The 22,075-nt window shown below is 43.5% G+C and overlaps 2 pseudogenes; both read right to left on the bottom strand.

Moving 5' to 3' along the window:
* Positions 1-17,402: 17,402 nt before the first annotated feature.
* On the bottom strand, positions 17,403-20,566 carry LOC146863976 (28S ribosomal RNA; annotated as a pseudogene).
* A 434-nt stretch (positions 20,567-21,000) lies between these two features.
* On the bottom strand, positions 21,001-21,139 carry LOC146863975 (5.8S ribosomal RNA; annotated as a pseudogene).
* Between the last annotated feature and the right edge of the window lie 936 nt (positions 21,140-22,075).

Raw genomic sequence — 22,075 nt, 5'->3', positions numbered from 1 at the left:
AGAGAAATTATCATCAAGCCTGCGGATAAAGGCGGAGCTACAGTCATAATGGACACCCAGGCCTATCGTGAAGAGTGCCTTAGACAATTGGACGACAACAGATTCTATCAACGATTGAGAGAAGACCCATCAGAAAGAATTGGTAAAACCATCATTGGTTATAGTGGAAGAAGCACTAAATGAAGGTTGGATAACCCCACAAGAAAGTGCTTTTCTTCGGACAACCCATTCGGTAATGCCGTATTTTTACACATTACCTAAAATTCACAAAACCCAAACAAAACAATCCAAAACGATTGATATAGGTACAACTAGGCCATGGATACAAAAGTCTTTCTCCAATTGTAATAGTGACAATTTGATATACCTACTACAATGCCCATGCCAAAGTCAGTATGTAGGTATTACGACTCGTAAAGTCAAATTAAGGATGCTAGAACATAAGAGCACCTTTAGATGTAAAAAGACTAATACCAGGCTGACACGACATTTTGTCGAAAAAAACCATCAAGCGGATGATTTTAGATGGACGGTCACTAGCCGGAGCCTCGGTACCTCCCACAAACACAGGAGAGTCCGAGGCACCGACGGATAGGTAAGCGACATGACTACGTCTTAGCGGGTGTGTGTACTGTTCTATTTTAGAGTCAGTTTATCAGTAAACTAATGCTGTACTCTTCCGTAGCGATATAGCTACGTGTTAGTTGGCGGGTGTTCAGAGTACTTTCAGAGATAGCCCACTAACATGCGGTTGTTGCGTATAGAGAGCATTGAACTCCACAAAAAACGCCACTTGAAGACAAAACAGTAACATATGAGCGTAAATCATGTTAACACTTTGCTTCTTTTCTCACTGCCGAAATCTTGTATCTGATTAGGCATACTCTATCGGACTTGAGGCTCGCTTTGTCTTTATCAATAAGAACCAAGTAGTAGTTGCCATACTCACTAGATAAACGAACATCAGTCAAATCGTGAGGCAATAACATTAGAGATTTTAGAAACGTCTGACAGACACTATATGGTCCACAAAATAGAGCTATAAGTAGAAAATAATATTTTAGAAGATTCTTAAGAAATACAACTGTATTCTTTGAGCCATCATTGATCCGCTTTATATATCCAATTTCCTTCAGAGCGGGTTCTCCCATACCTGAGTTAGTGACCGGGTGAGGTGAGGTCTGAATCTCACATGATGCAGGTGAGTGCACTGTTTTCCATTAACTGCATGACAGTGCGGTATCTCAACATGTAATAATTAGAATTGATCAAAATCGCTAATTTGAGATGCACAGAATTTTAAGGAACAAGGTAAACCAATACTCAGAGCACGAAGAGGACTATATTTGTTTATTTGTATATTTATTTGTTTGTGACAGGAGTGAAGATGACCCTGCTCATTCAGAGATCTCATCACTCAAGGTTGTACTTTCTGACAACTCTTATTTACACGACAATTATTTTTGTTCATTTTTGTCACTTTCACATAGTTTGCAGTAGCTGGTTAATTTTTTTAGGTCCTGAAGAAAGCCGGGAACAAGATCCATTCAGGCTGAAACTAGTTGACCCATTGTGAAGCAACCTATTTGTTAAAAGTTGCTTATACATTTTTTAACAGGATTGGCAGTGAGATGGTGATTAAAGGCTATTTCTCTCTCTCCCAACTCCTTTTTTAATCTTCACTTATATGCACTGCATTAACACTTCCATCACACAAGAGACGATTTACTTTTGTTGTATTAATCATGACCATGTTGGTTAGTTTCTGTCTTTGAAGGTTCCTCCTCTGACTTTATCTGTATCGTCCAGTTGCAATCTTTGCTCCATATTTTCCCTCAAGGCTTTGAGGAACAGTAGCAAGGTTGAAGGATAACCAAATGATGACACTGGCCTCTCTTGGCAGTTGATGGAAATCCTATCAACATTTTGTGAATTTATTTCCTTTCTACTTTTTCTTTCTCACTTGCAGTTTCACTCTAGAGTGACTGTTATTGGAAGGATAGTCTATTTGGGTGCTAGGAAATAGGTTGTTTGTTCCTTACGTTCTTTCCTTTTTTAGACCACCAGTTTCTTTTGTAGTTTTTTTAGTTACTGATATTGCACAATTCAATTCAGGCATCAAAGTGTTACACTTTCCATATAAAGAAATTGAATCGTCTAGTAGTGAAGGACCTAGAAAAGTTTTGTAGCTGGAAACACTGATAAACACTGGGTCGTTTTCATTTAAACACATGTAGGAGAAACATTTTCATGGATGAAGCAAAGTGAATTGTGCATGTTTTTTGTGCAAGCCTAATGATGCATATTTCTGCCAATAGTGAAAATTAAAAATTGTATTTGGCAGAGAAATAACTCCATGTATCAGCCATGTAACAGTTTGATTTACATACCACATAATGGGGGTTCCTTCCATTTGTTCAATGCTCAACAGAGTGTAGGTGGATTCCTTTTGAGGCCATTGTTTTATGTGTTTGCATTAGATTGTAAGACTCAAAAATGGCTGTTTCATTTAGAAGTAGCTAGAGCACATAACCTGGTCTAAAGGGTTGCAAAACCCATTGTAATTGTACTATGGCTCTTAATTGAACCTGTCCATGTTGTAAAAGACGTACGTTTCCCTTAAGGAGATCTAATGCAGAAGACATGATGGTATTTAATGTGCACATACCTTTGTAAAGTGTGTGTATGGCATTGTTGATGATTCTTCTTCTGGCCAAGTTCTGATTGGAATCCTCTGATTGGATTCCTCTGATTATATCAGTTTGTTAGTGGTAATTAAGATCTCAAAGCACAGGTTATGTAACTGTTGTTTCAGGGATATAATGTCCATTCAGTAGAAGTACAAAAACAGTCAGCATTGTTAGCCACATGATGAAAAGAAACACTTCTGGAGTGACCCAAACATAGGACCACACCACTATCCAAAACCTGCCACGAAACCAATGAAAAGCAATAAGAAATCAATGGCGTAGAGTCACTGGTAAGAATGATGAAAAAACCTATGTGTAGAATTAAGATTCATTTTCATCAAGCGTTGTTTCTCAAAAGGTCATCACCTCAGTTGATGGTGACTCGTGCAGGGGTTCATAATAAACCATGGAGTTGCTTGGAACAGTTGCAACTGTAATATTTGCAGCATCAGGTTTGTCCATGAAAAATGTTGCTCAATGTAAAGATGAAGAGACAATAGGCTCAAATATCCTTGGCTTGGTACTCAGGCAAGTGATGTTACTGTGCTTTTCTAAGGTTATCTCTTTTAGAGTAGGGAGGTTATATTCTGAATCCTTCATGTCCAGGAAAGTCTGCTGTCCAGAATTGTCCATATAGTGCTTCTTAATATGGTCAATAGCCATCTGCCGTTTTTTCTTTGAGCCAGACAAAGGAGGCAGGATTCCAGTTTGTTCCCCTTTTACCCGAAGAACTGGTCTGTAGGATGGCCCAAAAGCTTGTTTATTGTAAATTGTTTCATGAACTAGATGCTCTACTTGTGGGACCCAGCTGTCAGCAGCTGCTGAAATGTTCTTTTGCCTGGTGGTGGCTTTAGAATGCTTCACATTAGACAACTTATCTCTGACCTCTTGGACGCTCTGTAAAACATTTGTGCATTGGCCCAGGTCAAAGTCTTTTTTTCTGCCATGTTCCCAGGATTATCAAGGTCGGATACATACATTGGCCCTCCGAAGAGCACCTTGTATGGAGTGCGCCCATACAATGCTCATCTAGTCAAGGTATTTAATACTATCTGAACTCCATACAGGTGATGGTACTAGCTTGTTTAAGCAAGACATTAGTATGCGTGAGTAACCCATTCCTCTCAGATTAAAACGGATTGCTGAATTGCGGACATACTGCAAGGAAAGCCATAGAATCCATGTATGTCTTGGAGGCCAATGCAGAACCATTGTCTGAATGAAATATATGTTCTGCTTCTTATGGCTATCAGTCTCTGCAAGTCTTTTATGACTGCTTAAGCACCTGCATTTCTCAGAGGCCGTACTCATAAGAATAAAGAACATGAATCAATTGCCACCAGTATGTACTTATACTGATTAAAAGAATTTAATGGCCCAGCAAGGTGGGAATATAAACTACTAAATGCCTATTGGAGACCATGAGGCAAGTCCGCTCGGGTCTTCTAAAAAAAGAAGCTTTAATCTGTTGACAAACACCACATTGTCAAACATAATCTCAGGCATGACTATATACACAGGGCCACCAGTAGCGTTGCTGTAGCATTGCTACAGTTCCATTCATACCAACATGAGCAGACGCCAACTCCTCATGGGCTGCTTTGATTAATTCCAATCTGGACATCTTATTAGAAATCATCCTGCCTCCCACTCCAGGTATAGTAACCACAGGAGTGGTATCTGAATTGAGGGTGTAGGAGTATTTGGGAGGAAAGCGAGTTGGAGGCATTTCACTCTTCACTGTTGCCTGTATCGCTGTTAATATATCTGTGTCCATTGCAGTTTAAGATCTGGTTAAGACCACTAACACGACAGTCTGTACTGCATCCCTTGCAGCTTATTCAGCCGCACAGTACCCTTTGCCATAAATGGTCCAAAGTGGGCGTCACATGTACAAATAGAAGTTTTTCTTGTAAGACAGCAATCTTTCCCCAGAGCTGTGTATTCTTAATTGATTTCCCTTTTGAATTTTAAATCCGTTCCGGCGTCAATGTTTCAAATCTACATTGTAACCTTGAATACAGAAGGATGAATTGAGCACTATCATTGTGGGATCTGATTGGTCAGCCTTCTGTAATGTAAGTACCAAGGCATAGATTCCTGAATGTGTGGTGCCATCACCTTGGATTTTGGCGTGGGTGCCCTGTGGGTGAATCTCACCATTTTTAAGTACACACTGCACTGCTCCTCAGGCTACAGAGTACTTTTATTTACTTCCTACTACAGGTTATGCAGAGCTGTTTGTATAGAACACACTCAGATATACCTCAATAGATAAGGTTTTTGGAGTTGGAGTGTCATTCTGTTCATATTGGAGGAAAGCGTGTGTCCAAATACTCAGATCATACTGAAACTTTACATCTACTGCACTTAACGAAGAGGCCCACTGCACCTATCGCGGGTGTAGAGCTTGAGCATTAGGAATGCTTGCCTTAGTGGCTGCCTTTAGGGCCAGTACGAAATAAACTACAATTATTTGTGTTCCCTGCGCCAATTGGCGCTCTTTTAAAATAGCTGTCTGTGCAGCTGCAAGGATTTTCTCTATGGAAGCAAAATGCTCTTCAGCTGGAAAATACAAGTGCAACTTGTACACTATAGGAATCTTCTGTCCCTCGTTGTAGATCCCAAATGTGTGACCCGAGTAGCTTGGTAAGGCTCTTCATACTATATTTGTCTTGTTATCCCGAGTTAATAAATCTTTTTTCACTAGCATGTCTGCTTGCGGCACACTCAAGATATCAGTTTGTTGGCTTGTCCATTGTTTTGAAGAAAAATTGGGAGAAATGTAGTCCTACAAAAGCTTCACTTGCTCAGTATAGTCTGGCAAGTAAGTCTGTTCAAAGTATGAAAGCCCAACAGGGATTAGAACTTCTTCAGTGTGTCACGTAGCACATTTCTGAAGTTGTCCTCATTGGATAATACCTATCTAAGAAAAGTTACTGTCAGGTAGGTGATTATAGTTCTCTTAAAGTTACATTTTTGACCATGTGATGTTGGTATTGCCACTATCCGGTCTATTCTGTTTAGGTGTGTGTATTAATTGTCTTATGTGAGCTACATTTCATCAATGTATGATGGTTGTAAGTCTGTCCTTCATTGTAGGTCACGTAGGTGCAAACACAGTGACTGGGTATGACTCAGATAACTAGGATGGGTTTATTGTACCTAGTTTGTAAATATTTAGTATTAAGCATGTCTGCTTGTAGAGCACACACGATTTCAGTCTGTGCGCTCAGCCACTGTTAAGATGAAAATGTGGGAGAAATCAGGTCACGCAAATGCTTCGCTCCATCTACGTAGTGAGGCAAATAATTATATCCCAGCAGGGATTGTAACATATTCAGGGTATTGCGATGTTGCAAGGTAACACACTTCTGGAGGAAGTCTGGAGCTAGACCCTTATCTCCACTGGATAATTCATATCCAAGCAAGGTCACTGTCAGGTAGGGGTTCTTCAATTTTTACAAATTAATCTTGCAACCATGTGAGTTAACATAATCACTAATCTGTCTACTCTGGTAAGGTGTAGATTCAAGTCATCGTCAGTTAGGTAGATATCAACAATGTATGACAATACCTCAGGATCTCCATGATTCGAGCTGAAAACAAGCCAGGACTATTCCTAAAGCTCATGGGCAAACATCAGAATGAAAATTGCACTGTGTCTAAACTGTAAGCAATTAGATGCTCACTTTGAGGTGTTATATTTTGACTGGAGAACCCACTGGAAATATCCAGGGCTTTTTAATAATTTTTCTGCACCAGGTTTGTCCTTAAACCTGTACTGTGGGCATTTTGTACTGCATATGTTTGTGTGTGAATTTAAATTTCTATAGTCTGAGACTATTCTATAGGACTGATTTTGCTTGGAGACAGAAAAAAGGGTGTGAGAGGCAAGGCTTTATTTTGCCCTGATACTGCAATTGTTCTAATAAGTTTGTTTGATACCACATTTTGCTTCTGGTTTTAAAGGGTATTGTGCTTGGGAATATGGTTCACTTCATAGGGGAATAACATGTGGACTGGAGTGTTTGTCCCACCCCACTTGTTTTCTATATGAGACAGGAGCCTGTCCCAAGGCCCGTTCACTGGCATATATTTCCCTGATTTCTTCTGGTACTAAGGGAGAGAAGGCTACCCTTTTGACTTCCTCTCCATGGGGTGCTTCCCTAATGAAAACTGGAAGCCAGTCCTCTTCTGCTAGGATGATGTCATAATCATCAGATAGTTGAGCCCAGAAGGCTGCTTTGATTATACGTGGTATGTCCTTTTCAATTCGTATTTTTAGGTTTTAAACCCTATCAGGAGGATTTAAATGTTGATCTGGAGTCTCAATTCGTTTAAAGTCATCAGGTGGATTCACATCCAGAACCCTCTGAAGTATCTTATGTATTATTGTGACTTCTGTGGCGCTGTCCAGAAGAGCTCTCACCCAATTCCTGTTGCGCAGAAGGACTCACAGCTGGATTGCCATGTTTTTTAGAAAGACTGGTCACTTTCTTCTTTTTTACAGGGTTTTTACAGTCCAATCCTTTCTCTACCCACTTTACACTGACATCAGTCTTCCGTCCTCCTTTAGTTTTCCTACTGTACGCCTCTTTTCTTCGGTATTCAGATTGGCTCCCCCTTTCCGTTCTTTACGTTGAGTGTCCTGTAAATAACATCAAGAGAGGCTATCAGAACACTGATACCATTCAGGCTTTTTAAAATGTTCAGCTCTCTCTTAAGTAATAACCATCCCTGCTAGATTCCCGAGAAATGTCCGACCCAGTCCGTCTTTTATCTTTTTGTTTTTTCTTCCCTTCGTTGCAGCTTTCTCCTTAATGGAACCTCTGTGTCATGTTTAGGTTTTAAGGTTAGCTTAATGGGTTGTGTACCTAAGGAATCTCTACAGTGGTGTTAACTTCTGTGATTATTTCTGGTAGTTCTTGTTCACGATCTTGAACAAGAACTGCTTCCAGTCTCACACGTATAGCCAGAATTGAAGCCTCTACCTTATGTTGCTTAGAATATTAGAGGAAAAAGTTGAGAAATTTCCCATTAACTTCATTCATAAATCCAGAGCTGGAGCAGCTCCATGTTCATTTAATGCTTGTTGAAGTCCATAAGAGAGGACCGCCAATGAAGGCGCACCATGCACACCAGTATAAATTCATGCAAAAATGCGCCCCCAAGGGTTACACTCCTATACCAGAGGCACCATCCCAAGAGGAAGACACATTGTCAGTATTCTATGTTTGTCTTGGGGGTAGTGTACGGATGCATTGCTACTAAATGGCTGGTCTTGCAAACAATCCAGAAAGCCATTTTATCACTCTTTGCGGGTGCTTTCCCATGATAGAGTTAATAGTCTTTGGCCTTAAGGGTTGTATTTGTACGGGAGCGTCAGGTCTTGCTGCAACAGCAGGTCTGGCGCTCAAAGTACATTGCACAACAAGTTTTCAGAATAAGCAGACTAAGTAATTTAATACACCTACTACCCCTGCATGAGATAGAGGTTCAGGGCAAGGAATGGAAGTGTGACCAGCCAAGACTGGACATGTAGTCCTGTTGTTGCTCAGAGGTACCAAATTAACATTTCTATGTATGTATGGGGCAAGTGACCACAAAACCAATTTTGGTGTTCTTAAAAAGTTGAAGGGATTTCCAAATCTTGGTAAGCACTGCACTGCGCAGGTGGATCTACTACCGTATATTCATGAAACTGTCCAGAGACAGCATCAACAGGCTCAAACTCCACCCAGTAGTAAAAAGTCTCAAAGGCATATGCTGGATGTGCAACTATTACGAAAGTAACTGCCCCCCCACCCCTCATCGGGGACACCTCTAGCTTTGAGTTGTTGAGTAACTGCTTCCCTGCAATTGGCCTCTATACCAATAGGTGCTGCCATGATGAATGGATTCCATTTGTAATTGGAATCCAAGAATGAGAAAACCCACAGAATGGGGAGTAACCTTTTTATGAGTCAGGCTCGACAAACCTACAGAATTAGGTGCTCCCTTAATTCTCTATAGGAGGCAACCATGATTACTACGGATGACGTAATAATGGTTCCTATCTGTGTAATAAATGTAATCTACTCAACACATAGCCTTAAAATACGAGCCCAACATTGGGCACCAACTAATGTGTAAGTTAAGACTTTAGCTTAACTCTACAAAAGGTGCTTCCCACCCACGGGTGATATGAGTAAACCTGGTTCAATGCACCAGTGATTAATGTGAAAGACAAGTTATTGAAGCCCCGCAAAACACTATTCAATGTGCAATTGACATAGAAGTATTGCTTTTGGGTTACTAACAATCCCGTAGAGGGATCATGGGCACTGTGGAAAAAGCAACAAACCATATTTCATTATTCACAGTGTCACACACACAGTACTAGTTAAAGGTATTTATTACTACAGGGACAATATGTTTCTCAGAACAGCTAAAACAACCAGAGAGAATATTATAAAAACAGCAACGAGAATAAAATGAACATTCTAGCACTGTTAATTATTAATATGCCATCTAGAACCTAACACCCTAATGCCTACTTCTATTCGCTATATTATGAGAACATGGAAGGCAGAGAAACTTGCAGTCTAGAGTTTCTTAGAGAGAAAAGACGCACTGCATAACTTGTTGACAGCAACGGCAGTCTTTATTAGCGGAGGTGTGAAGTCAGTGTTCCCCGCAGACTTCAGGCGAGTTGTATCATCTGTGCAGTGTGCTCGCACCAGCCTAGACCATCTCTAGCAGGGTGTTGGGACAGAATATCTATTTGGAAATGTCAACTTACACAAATATCGAGCTGGAAATATTGTGATGCAGAAATATCAACAGCAAGAATGTCGTGGTGAAGAATATCGAATTTAAGGTAAGAAATATTGTTTAAAAAAATATAGAAGTCATTAATATTGATTGCAAAAATATAGATGTTTAAAATATCGATTTTTTAATTAGTGTTATGTATTTTAGTGCATATTTTAAATGTATTTGATGTATGTTTTTTGTATAAGTATTGTTTATGGTTTTTAATGTCTGTGTAACATTTTTAGTAGTTATGAATTTTATTTTAATTACATTTTTCACTTTTTAGTTCCATAGCGGGTTGTGGGTTTATAGGGGAACAGGGTGGGAAGTAATTTAATTATGATAAATTAATGATTTGTTTTGCGGCCACTAATGAAAAAAGAACAGATAAGGACCTGCAGATCTGCCGTAATAAAATGTTTAGGAGGGTCGACTGTACAATTGGCATGCAAAGCATTAAGTTTCTTGAGTCTAGCTGCAAACAAACTAGAAAAGAGAGAACTTGAACTGGCAAAGCATCTAAAGTGAAAAAGTTGAGACAATTAGCCCGAAGACTGCATGAGAACTATATATTTCATAGTTAGACTCACTATTACAAGTCCGAAGGAATCAACTGCACTCTGGGTTTAAAAAAAAAAAAAGCTTTTATCATAAATTTTAAACGAGAATTATTAATTAATTTGTACTTTGCTCATGATTTTTATGTGCTTTAGCGGTTAAGCCGCTCTTTTTATGATTTCAACTAAATCAAATAAAGTATTTTCTCTCACTAATTTTTATTTTTTATTTATTTATTTAGATTTTATAGTGTTAATTCTGAGAAGTAATTCGTTTGTAATTCAGTATGAATTGGTTAATTAATATAAATTAATTAATTGATAATACATTATGGTAATTGTGTAATTGTTTTAGGTGTAGATTGTGGGGTTTATAAAGGTAAAGGGTGGGAAGTAATTTATTTTTGATTAATTAATAATTAGTTAAGCTATATTAATTGATGGAAACTTAATTATGGAAATTGTGTAATTAATTTTAGGTGTGGGTTGTGGGGTTTATAGGGGTAAAGGGTGGGAAGTAATATATGTTCAATTAATTAATAATTAGTTGTTAATTTTTATTAACTAATTAATTGATAATTAATTATGGTAATTGTGTGACTTTTTTAGGTGTGGTTTGTGGGGTTTATGGGGTAAAGAGTGGGAAGTAATTTATTTTTAATTAGTTCTTAATAAATATTAATTGATTGAAAATTAATTATGGAAATTGTGTAATTAAATTTAGGTGTAGGTTGTGGGGTTTATAGGGGCAAAGAGTGGGAAGTAATTCATGTTTAATTAAATAATAATTAGTTGTTAATTAATATTAATTATTAATTGAAAATTCAATATGGAATGTGTGTAATTAATTGTAGGTGAGGGTTGTGGGGTTTATAGGGGTAAAGGGTGGGAAGTGATTTATGTTTAATAAATTAAATATTAGTTGATCATTAATATTAAGTAATTAATTTATATTTAATTAGGGTATTTGTTTATAACTAGAGGCAAGGTTAGCACTGGAGGCCCACAGATGAAGGCCGGGAACCCCTGGTACTCTAGTATATGCAAGGAAAAAAGGGCGGCACTTATCCTTGAAGTTAAGAAAAAAGACTCCTCAACAATTATCAGAGCCAGGAAGGAGTACACCAAGGCACAAAGGGAGGCCAAGAAAAGCTGGGATGAGGCCCACTGGGCCAAACTAAAACAGGCATCAATCGAGAAAGACTCGAAAGGCTTTTGGGATCTAATTAACATGAGGGCCAGTAGTACCAACCCCCCATTGTCCAATCATATAACTGCCAGTCAATGGTTGCTTCATTTCTCTAAACTGTATACAGAGGATGTTATCCCACCCTCTCCCCTTGAAATGGTTTATCCATCCCCCACTAGAGCTCCCAGCTGTCACCGGGATCCTTTTGTCTTAAGTGAGGTGATGATAACTATCAAAAGTATTGCCCCTGGCAAGGCGGCAGGTCCAGATGGCCTTCCTGGCGATCTGCTTTTACATTTTGCCGAGCTTTGGGCAGTTCTTATTCTTTTGATCCTGAATTTGATAGCTAGAGGCTCACCATTGCCCGACTCCTGGAAGGGTGCTGAGGTGGTCCCCATTTTTAAAAAGGGGAATAGGGAAGACCCTGCCAACTACCGACCGATTAGTTTAATCGACGTGACCCAGAAGGTGGTTGGCAGGGTCTTACTAGCTAGGCTGGGTACTTGGATGGAAGATAACAACATTCTCTCCCATTTTCAAGCAGGCTTCAGGACTAAGATGGGAACAATCGATGATTTTTTATGATCTATTGGAAGATAGTACTTCTGGGTAAGGGTAGTTTGTACCTCGCCTTCATAGATCTGAAGACCGCTTTCGATTTAGTACCCCGGGGGAAACTTTGGCTCACCTTACAACGTCTTGGCGCTCCCCCTTTGGTCTTAGACATGATCCAGCGTTTACACCAAGGCAATTATGCCAGGGTCAGATGGGGGCCGCAAGGGCAATTGACTGAGAGAATCGCTGTGAACAGGGGAGTTCGACAGGGATGTGTCCTGGCACCCACCCTGTTCTCTCTTTACATCAACGGGGTGGTTGATTTTTTAAGTCAGGACCCGGCCGATGCTCCATCACTGGCCGGGGAAAAGACCCCGACTCTCCTGTTCGCAGACAATACTCTCTTGATCTCTAAATCCCCGGGGGGGCTCCAGAAACTTTTGAATAACTTTGCCTCCTTTTGTGATTCACACGGCCTGATAGTCAATACCACCAAAACTAAGACCATGTGTATTAACCCGTCCAAACGCTTCAAAAACCACTTTACTTTAGATGCTGTCCCGTTGGACAACGTGGCGGGTTTTGACTATTTGGGAATCTCTCTTGCTAAAGACATGAAATGGGGCTCCCACCTCGCCAAGATGCTTTTAAATCACAAGAGGACATCTGGAGCTATCTTGAGAGAGCAGCGTCTCACTGGGTGCAGGCCTGTGGCCCCCGTTCTTGCGGTCTATGCCGGCAAAGCACTCTCTTCAGCCTTGTATGGCTCTGAGCTCTGGGGTTTCCAGAATGTGAGTGATTTTGTTTTGTCAGAAAACAAGTTTATGAGAGACATGCTTTCCTTGCCCCCCTTGACGCCCCTGAAGCCCCTATTTATGGACCTTGGGAGACACTCATTTCAAGATATTGTACGGTTGCGCCCCCTTCTGTTCTGGGCCCGTATAAAAAGGACTGCTGAACTCTCCCATTATGCTGCAGCTTTTGATGAGCTTGTTGCAGCGGACTCGGGGAGCAAGATTAAATGGCTATCAGACCTCCGTAAACTTCTAACTGCTATTGGACTAAATGAGGCTTGGTGCTCCCAGACACCACCTACTAAACAGGTTATTAAAAAACTGTATTGGGAATGGGTGCAGTTACAGGTTACTACAAATCCTAGACTAGGGAAACTGGTGGAGGGTTTTCTTCAACATAAATACACTTGCTCTTGGGAACCCTACCTAGATTTCATCCAGATCCCTAGACATAGAGCATTATATATGAAGCTGAGATTCGGGACTTTACCGACTAACAGCTTTGTTTCACGCTGGAAAGGACCATCTACGATACCTCTTCCCTGCCCGGGCTGTGACTATCATAATGAGTCGACGGCACACCTCTTGTTTGCTTGCCCGGCATACAGGCTCCCTAGGAAGAGGTGGCTTAAACCGGTCTGCAAGCTATTGGGCCCAATGTGCCATCGTAATGCTCTCCGTATCCTCTCCACTGATACCTCTTCCTTCACCCTGATATGTGGGGTGGCTAAATTTCTGGGATCAGCCTGGCTAATTAGAAGTAAGCTACTGGCTAGGAAGCCTCTTTGCCTAACTAGCGTAGACACCGATGGCGACCAGCACCCACTTAGCTAAGGCTTGAGGTTGGGGCCCCCCTCTTATACTGGGCTCCAGTTTACATATTCTAGATTTTGAATTTTTAAGGACCTTTTAAAATAATGATCGATTCATGAATTTTTATCTTGTTGTGAATAATGTATTATATAAGCTGTGTCAGATGACGATTTAATGACTTTTTAAATTATCTTATCTATGTAAATAATGTGCATATTTGGAAATGTGTTGCTTTTATGATATTTTTAATATCGAATAAAGCTTATACTGAGTACTGGGTATTTGTTTATATTTTTTTGTGTGCGGGTTTTATTGTTATAGGGGTACAGTGTCAGGAGTAATTTAATCTTACTTACTTTATAATTAGTTGTTAAATACTATTAGTTTTCAAATTGAAAATAAGTTTTAATTGTGTAATTAATTGTTTTACTGTTTAATTTTAGCTGTGTGTTGTTAGGATCATAGGGGTAAAGTTAAAAAGAATTATGAGTTTTAATTTGTTTTTTAATTAATAATACTTCTTTAATTGGTCATTAATTATGTTAGTCAAGGAATTAAATGTTATTAAATATAGATGTGGGTTGGAAAATGTGTGGTGTTATAGGGTAGGACATAAAACATGTAAATTTATGTAATAAATAATATTTTTGTTTCTAAATTTCAAATGAAAATATCTATTAGTTTGGAAAATATTATTTGTACTTTAATTTTTAACATATTTATATATTTTTTCATTTATTTTGTTTAAAAAATATTTTAGTTGTTAAAATGTTGTTTGTTTTTAATTTTGAACTGACTGGAGTGAGAATATTAATTGTTACTCCTCTGCAATCCAAATCTTTCCCTACTGTTGCAATCAATGGAGTGGGAATAGTAATTTTTACCCCTCCGCTGTCCAACACTTTCCCTACTTTTACAATTATTGGAGTGGGAATAGTAAATTTTATCCCACCACTATCCAACACTTTCCCTACTGTTGCACTCACTGGAGTGGGAATAGAAATGTTTACCCCTCCGCTATCCAACACTTTCCGTACTGTTGCACTGACTAGTGTGGGAATAGAAATTTTTACCCCTCCGTTATCCAACACTTTCCTACTGTTGCTCTCACTCGAGTGGGAATATTAATTTTTACCCCTCCTCTGTCCAACACTTTCCCTTCTGTTGCACTCACTGGAGTGGGAATAGTAATTTTTACCCCTCTGCTATCCAACACTTTCTCTACTGTTGCACTCACTGGAGTGGGAATAGTAATTTTTACCCCTCCACTATCGAACACTTTCCCTACTGTTGAACTCACTGGAGTGGGAATAGTAATTTGTATCCCCCTCCGCTATCCAACACTTTCCCTTCTGTTGCAATCACTGAAGTGGGAAATTTAAGTTTGAAGATTTTTAAATAGTTTGTTTTAATTAATAGTAGATGTTTTTTATTTATTAGATTTTATGGTATTGGTACACACACACACATATATTTGTAAATTTTATATAATTTTAATATGAAAAAAATACATTAAAATTAATAGTTTATTCATTGTTTTAAAGTAAATATATATGAATTATTATGTATGTGTGTTTAGCTTTTTTTAATACGTTCTTTATTATGTGTTTTAATTTATATTAAATCTCCTTTATTTTTTATATTAGTTTATTGTTTAGCATATATAATATATTAATTATTTTATTTTATATATATGTAAAGTTCGATATTTTTTACAACTATATTTTTTACATCGATGTTATTTTTCGATATTTTTGTACTTACCTGTTCAAGTGTAGGTAGCCGATCTTTTTCCATTTTATATTTTTTCATCGAGATGTTTTACTTCTATATTTTTTACATCGATATTTTGTCAGTGAACCCTCTAGCAGAATCTCGGGCGATATACTAGGCAAAGGACTTCTTCTGACAAGTGGTCAAGTGCCAGTCCTTAAATACTAAGGGGCCTATTAGCATGGCGGGCGGATCGCCACTGCCTGACCGGCGGTGGCGATCCGCCCACCAAAAGACCCTGCCGGACGGCCATTTACCCCTCGCCACATTTTTTTTTTTTGCTTATTTATGTAGCGCAAACTCGACCCGAAGGTTTTGGAGCGCTTTACAGGAGCACCGTATTTACATTACACATTCAGGCACGGGGAGATTAAGTGATTTGCCCAGTATCACAGGATGCGGACGCGACCCCGAGGCTCGAACCCTGGTTTCCAGCACCAAAGTCGGCAGTCTAGCCGACGGACCACATCCTCTCCCCATGGCAGAGCATGGCAGGGGTCCCGCGGCGTACGGAAAGACCGTCCTCCACTTTTCCACCAGTAGGCAATCGTCACGATTGCCTGCCTGGCGAAAAAGGCCCATAATATGGTGGCGGTGCCTTGCAGGCACCACTTCCATATTATGATGGTGGCGGTGGAATGCTTTTCCATAGGGGAGACTCCGCCATGGAAAGGCATGCAGTGTTTACTTTGGGCCTCCGGGGGTGGGGGGTTGGGGTGCAGCACTTGGGGGGTACCCATGGTACCCCCCTACATTGGCATTCACAAGGTGGCAGGCACCGCGTGGTGCCTGTCACGTTGTGCATGCTAATGCACAACATGCATTCTCAACATTGTGGCGGGTGCTGCTTACAGCACTGCCAGCCACAATGTTGAATATGCGGGATGCAACCGCCAGGGTGGCGGTCGAATCCTAATTGGCAGTGCGGGACCGCTGCACCACTGGCGGCCAGTCCCAGCACCGCTAGGGTGGCGGACGGACTGGGGTCCGTCCGCCATCCTAATGGGCCCCTAAATCTTATCAGGAATTGGAATTTCTCACTAGGCCTGGGCAGTGAACAGCACTCCGTTCGTAGAGTTTGCAAAGTACACTGCACTCCGGGGAGCATGCGGAGTTCCGAAAAACTCCACTCTGCGTAGGGGAGCAGAGTTTTTTCCTCACTCGCGCTCACCACCATTAAGTTGGCTAGTACGAGGAAGAAAAATCCAACGCTAGACCACCTCCCAGCGAGATTTCTCAACATGGGTGGTCGCGGATGGTCACTATAGCTCCTGTTGATAAACCTTCTGTCCATGTTGAGGAAACTGTCATTCAAGTAGAGGTCCTACTTGAGTGCCAGAAAGAAGCAGCGCCCTCTGGTGCTGCATGTGGTGCCATTCGCAAGACAAACACCAGTCACTAAAAATCAGTGCAAACCTCATGACTTAACGCATTCTGCCGCTTGCGGAACTCCCTGTAGCGCGGCTGAGTTTTTTTGTCACTTCGAACTCCCCCAAGCCTATTTCTGACATAAGTTTAGGAATATATGACATAGATTATGTGCATTAAGGTATGAATTTCAAACATTTCTTTATGGACATATAAGGCAAAGGGACATCAATTCAGACTATATTGATTTGGTTATATGTCTATATGTGTTCTTATTTAACCTTGAGATGGTGAGGGGTAGGCATGTTTCCCAGACGACTGTCACCTAGGATGTTGTATCTATTGACATTAACCGATGAACTTGGCACTATCAGAGTACCTGGAAAGATAAGGTCTGGAGACATCTGCATTTAAAGGCGGACATGATAATGGTTCTGCAGAAATCAGGGAATGGCGATGTTCATTGTCTAGGCTAAGGAAGATGGTGGCCTCAATGAGCTAAAGTGGAGTCGGGTCCTACCTAAGATGGAGTCGGACCGTAGAGACTACGTCAATATGGGACAAAATCAGACAGGCTAATTTTATGTGCTCATTATGGGGTCTGGATTTGGGACCTTTACAACAGGTTGACCATGGCTAAGATAAGGAATACCTCAACAAACCACTATGGAAAAAAGCATGGCCACTTCAAACCAACAGAATCAGGTCGTCTACGAATGACTTAGCACCGGGTGCCCCACGAACATGCGGTGCACTAAGGGCGATGGAGGCGGCCCCCTTCCGTCCGCGCTCCGGTCCCCAAGCGAGCGGCTCTACGCACCGGCCCCCCAGAAGAGGCCGGCTATCCCAGGCCAACTGAGTCTCCACGGCCCTGAGGTATTGTTACGGTTTAGGGAGGATTCTGGCTTAGAGGCTGTAGTATTGTGTAATTACCTATTTCTTATATCTATTTACAACTTAAGTTTTAGAGAGGCGTTCAGTCATAATGCTGCAGATGGTAGCTTTGCCCCACTGACTCCTCAGCCAAGCACATACAGCAAATATTTGAACCTGCGGTTCCTCTCGTAATGAGCAGGATTACCATTGCAACAAAACATCATCAGTGGGGTAAAACTAACCTGTCTCACAATGGTCTAAACCCATCTCAGGTTCCCTATTAGTGGGTGAACAATCCAATGCTTGGTGAATTCTGCTTCACAATGATAGGAAGAGCCGACATCGAAGGATCAAAAAGTGACGTCGCTATGAATGCTTGGCCGCCACAAGTCAGTTATCCCTGTGCTAACTTTTCTGACACCACCTGCTTGAAATCCAAAAAGTCAGAAGGATTGTGAGGGCCCCACTTTCACGGTCTGTATTCATACTGAAAATCGAGATCAAGCGAGCTTTTGCCCTTCTGCTACGTGGGAGGTTTCTGTCCTCCATGAGCTCGCCTTAGGACACCTGCGTTATCGTTTGACAGGTGAACTGTCCCAGTCAAACTCCCCACCTGCCACTGTCCCCGGAGCGGGTCACGCCCAGCGGGTGCCGGGCGCTTGGAGCCAGAGGCAAGAACCCCACGGGGCTCGCCCCCTCCCGCCTCACTGGGTAAGTGAGCAAGCATTGGCAGTGCCAATAGGTCTACCCATATATTGGAGTTTAGTATATAAAAAGTATTAAAGAGCAGTGAAAGTATTAAGGAGCACAGGTACCAAAACGGAAAACAAACCGCGACAACGTCAACAGAAAAGGAAAAGATAAATGATCTACCGTATTTTTTAATAACACTCAATGCTTAATATTAGTAAAATAAAATGCTCCATGGTTTTTTAATATTATTTTTTTTAAGTTTGACTGTTTGGTATAGTTGTATTAATCACACCAACAGACACAGCTTTAATTGGGCCGGGTCCTGCCAGTCCTCACTATAGTGAGCTCTAAAAAGATGGTGCTGAAACAACTGCATATGCACTGCGATTTACCACACCTTACATGACTCCGGCATCTCTGTCCATGTCTGCTGGCAAAACGGAAAACAAACCCCGACAACGTAAACAGAAATTTTTTTTTTTGATAACACGCAATGCTTAATATTACTAAAATAAAATGCTCTGTGTTTTGTAATATCATTTTTAAGTTTAACTATTTGATATAGTTGTATTAATGAGCCCAAGAGAACCATCTTTAATTCGCCCGTGTCCTGCCGGTGCTCACCATCGTTAGCTCTAAAAAGGTGGTGCCGAAACAAGTGCATCTGCACTGCGATTCACTTCCAGCCACACCTTACATGACTCCAGCATCTCTGCCCATGTCCACTGGCAAAACGGAAAACAAACCCCGACAACGGCAGCAAAAAAGGAAACTAAAAATGCTCTACCGTATTTTTAATAACACCAGCTTTAATTGGCCTGGGTCCTGCTGGTGCTCACTATTGTTAGCTTTAAAAAGCTGGTGCTGAAACAAGTCCATATGCACTGTAATTTACTTCCAGCCACCCCTTACATGACTCCAGTATCTCTGCCCATGTCCGCTGGCAAAACGGAAAACAAACCCCGACAACGGCAACAGAACAGGAAACTAAAAATGCTATACCGTATTTTCTAATAAGACCACCTTTAACTGGCCCGGGTCCTGCCGGTGCTCACCATCATTAGCTCTAAAAAGTGCATATGCACTTCGATTTACTTCCAGCCATTTAAAGTTTGAGAATAGGTTAAGATAGTTTCGGCCCCAAGTCCTCTAATTATTCGCTTTACCAGATAAAACTGGGGGCTCCAGCCAGCTATCCTGAGGGAAACTTTGGAGGGAACCAGCTACTAGATGGTTTGATTAGACTTTTGCCCCTATACCCAGCTTGGATGACCGATTTGCACGTCAGGACCGATACGGACCTCCACCAGAGTTTCCTCTGGCTTCGCCCTGCCCTGGCATAGTTCACCATCTTTTGGATCCTATCACACACGCTCATGCTCCACCTCCCCAACGGTGCAGGTGAGACGGGCCGGTGGTGCGCCAGCCGCGAGAAGCATGGCGGGATACCACCTCAGCCGGCACGCGCCGGCCCTCACCTTCATTGCGCCACAGGGTTTTGCTCGGCCACCCGACTTGCGCAGGTTTTAGACTCCTTGGTCTGTGTTTCAAGACGGGTCAGGTGGGTAACCGACATCGCCGCAGACCCCTGGCGCCCAGCATGGGCCTCCCCGCCCAGCGGCACAACGCGGTTGGGGCACACTGAGCACAGTCCACCCCGGTCGACAGTCATTCCCGGAGTGGGGGGCACGTCGCCCCTTCCCAGCCCTGGCACGCCCCGAGGGGCAGCCGGGAGCGGGTGCCCAGGGGAGGGCGCGTAGGCGGTTGAATCTTCTTTGGCACCACGGACACAGCGAAGCTGCTGCCAGGGGGGCTGTAACATTCTTCGCCAGAACAGAGGGCCAACTGCCACCCCGAAGCCTTCCTAGCTGACCCAGAGCCGGTCGCGGCGCACCGATGCGGAGGAAATGCGCCCTGCAGGAGCCGGGTAGGGCACGGGCGCCGGTCCCGCAGAGGGGATCCAGAACTCCCAGGCCACCAACTTTCCCGCTGTGTTGAATCCTCCAGGGGGACTACAAAGACCCCACACATTTACCTCTTGAAGGTCTCACCCCCTCTTGAACTCTCTCTTCAAACTTCTTTTCAACCTTCCTTTACAGTAGTTGTTGGCTATCAGTCTCGCACCCGTATTTAGCCTTAGATGGAGTTTACCACCTGCTTTGGGGTGCATTCCCAAGCAACCCGACTCCAAAAAGACCCGATCCCGGCACGCCGGGGGCCGCTACCGGCTTAACACCGTCCATGGGGTTAGCCTCGATCAGAAGGGCTTGGGCTCCCTGAGCGATGCCGGGGAGTCGGCCTTCTGTACGCCAAATTTCCCGTGCCCGCCGCCGGGCGGGGATTCGGTGCTGGGCAGTTCCCTCTTCACTTGCCGTTACTGGGGGAATCCTGGTTAGTTTCTTTTCCTCCGCTTAGTGATCTGCTTAAATTCTGCAGATCGCCATGTCTGATCTGAGGTCGTAGTTGGAAAAAAACACCAAAGCGTCGGGGGGAGCCGCTGGGGAAGGCAAGGCCCTTTCCAGATCAGGGGCCTAGCATCGTATCGTATCTGGAGGGGGTTCTTCCTCCCCGGGAAGCCTGCCATGGAGGTAGGCGCCCGAGGCACGTGTGCGTGGGCAGCTGGTGGGACGCCACAGACAGCCACACGTGACACACCGCCAGGTGCCCCGGGACGGGCCCGGGGCAGACCAGTCACCGGACCCCCCTCCCCGCCAAGGTGGAGAAGAGGGGCTAGGCACACCGGCTGCATACCTCCACAGCAGGACCCGGTGAGGGACCCTGCCACTGGCGATCGGGGGGGTCTGACCTTGTGGGGGGGACGAAGGGAAGCAGAGCTAACTCTGCGACGGTGCCAGCTAATTCCCGGGGAAGCCTCGGGGTGATTGACGATCGAGAAACCCTCAGACAGGCGTAGCCCTGGGAGGAATCCGAGGCCGCAAGGTGCGTTTGAAGTATCCAGCAATTCACACTAATTCTCTCAGATAGCTGCATTTTTCATCGATGCGCGAGCCGAGTGATCCACCGCCAAGAGTCACAGGCAACTTTTAAAAATCGTTCGGCCACCTGCAGGCGCAGGAGAGGCGGGAGGAAGGCAACGCCGTTGGTCCATTGCCCCGTTCAAGGCTTCCCCTCTGGGAATCAGACTGCACTGTTGGGAGAAAAAAAGCAGTACCAGGTGCTCTGCCCGGGAGTCCCCCCACCCACCCGCGGGCAAGGGGGGCTGCCGTAGTGATGGGAGAAGGCAGCAGCAGCCCCACCGCCGTCAGTCCCTCCCGGGGTAACGGGAGGGACTGCACAAGTCTTGAAACCCCTAAGACCAGCCGCATGGGACCAGGTCAAACCGGGTGCCTGGCAACGAGGGAGGGTCGCCCCACCTGCAAGTCAGCCATCCGTCACCCGGCAGCCGCGAGCTGTGCCGGCGGAAGCCCACTCCACCCTTGCCCGGGTCAGACGCGACGGAAGGGGAGAGCCAGGCAGCTCCCCATCCCGCACTCCTCCCGAGTGCAGCCGGGGGTCCCCTTGCAGACCCTTGGCTCCTTCTCTTCCAGGCCACCCTGCTGTGTGAGAATGGCCGATCCTCGGTCGCCCAAGTAACAGATGAAGCGATCAAAGGAACCATAACTGATTTACTGAGCCACTCACAGTTTCACTGTACCGGCCATGTGTACTTACATGTGCATGGCTTAATCTTTGAGCATATGCTACTGGCAGGATCAACCAAGCAGCCGCATCTGCTGACGGGGTGGGTTTTGGAGCTGCGTGCCCATCTCCCCGACAGGCAACCTTTGCACACCCCTGCCTCTCGGGAGCATGCTAGGGGAAGGAGCCCGCCCACCTGGGTGGGAGGGCTCGCTGGAGGGGTGGAGAGGTGCGGTCACACGGGCACTGGTGGGCCCAGCCGTCTCCCCCCGGAAGGGAGAGGCAGGCCGAGGCACAGACTGAGCGAGACGCAGGTGTGCCGAAGCCTGG

Source organism: Triturus cristatus, chromosome 2_1, assembly GCF_964204655.1.
Source record: "Triturus cristatus chromosome 2_1, aTriCri1.1, whole genome shotgun sequence".
Taxonomy (NCBI): domain Eukaryota; kingdom Metazoa; phylum Chordata; class Amphibia; order Caudata; family Salamandridae; genus Triturus; species Triturus cristatus.
This window is presented reverse-complemented; position numbering and strand designations above follow the sequence as displayed.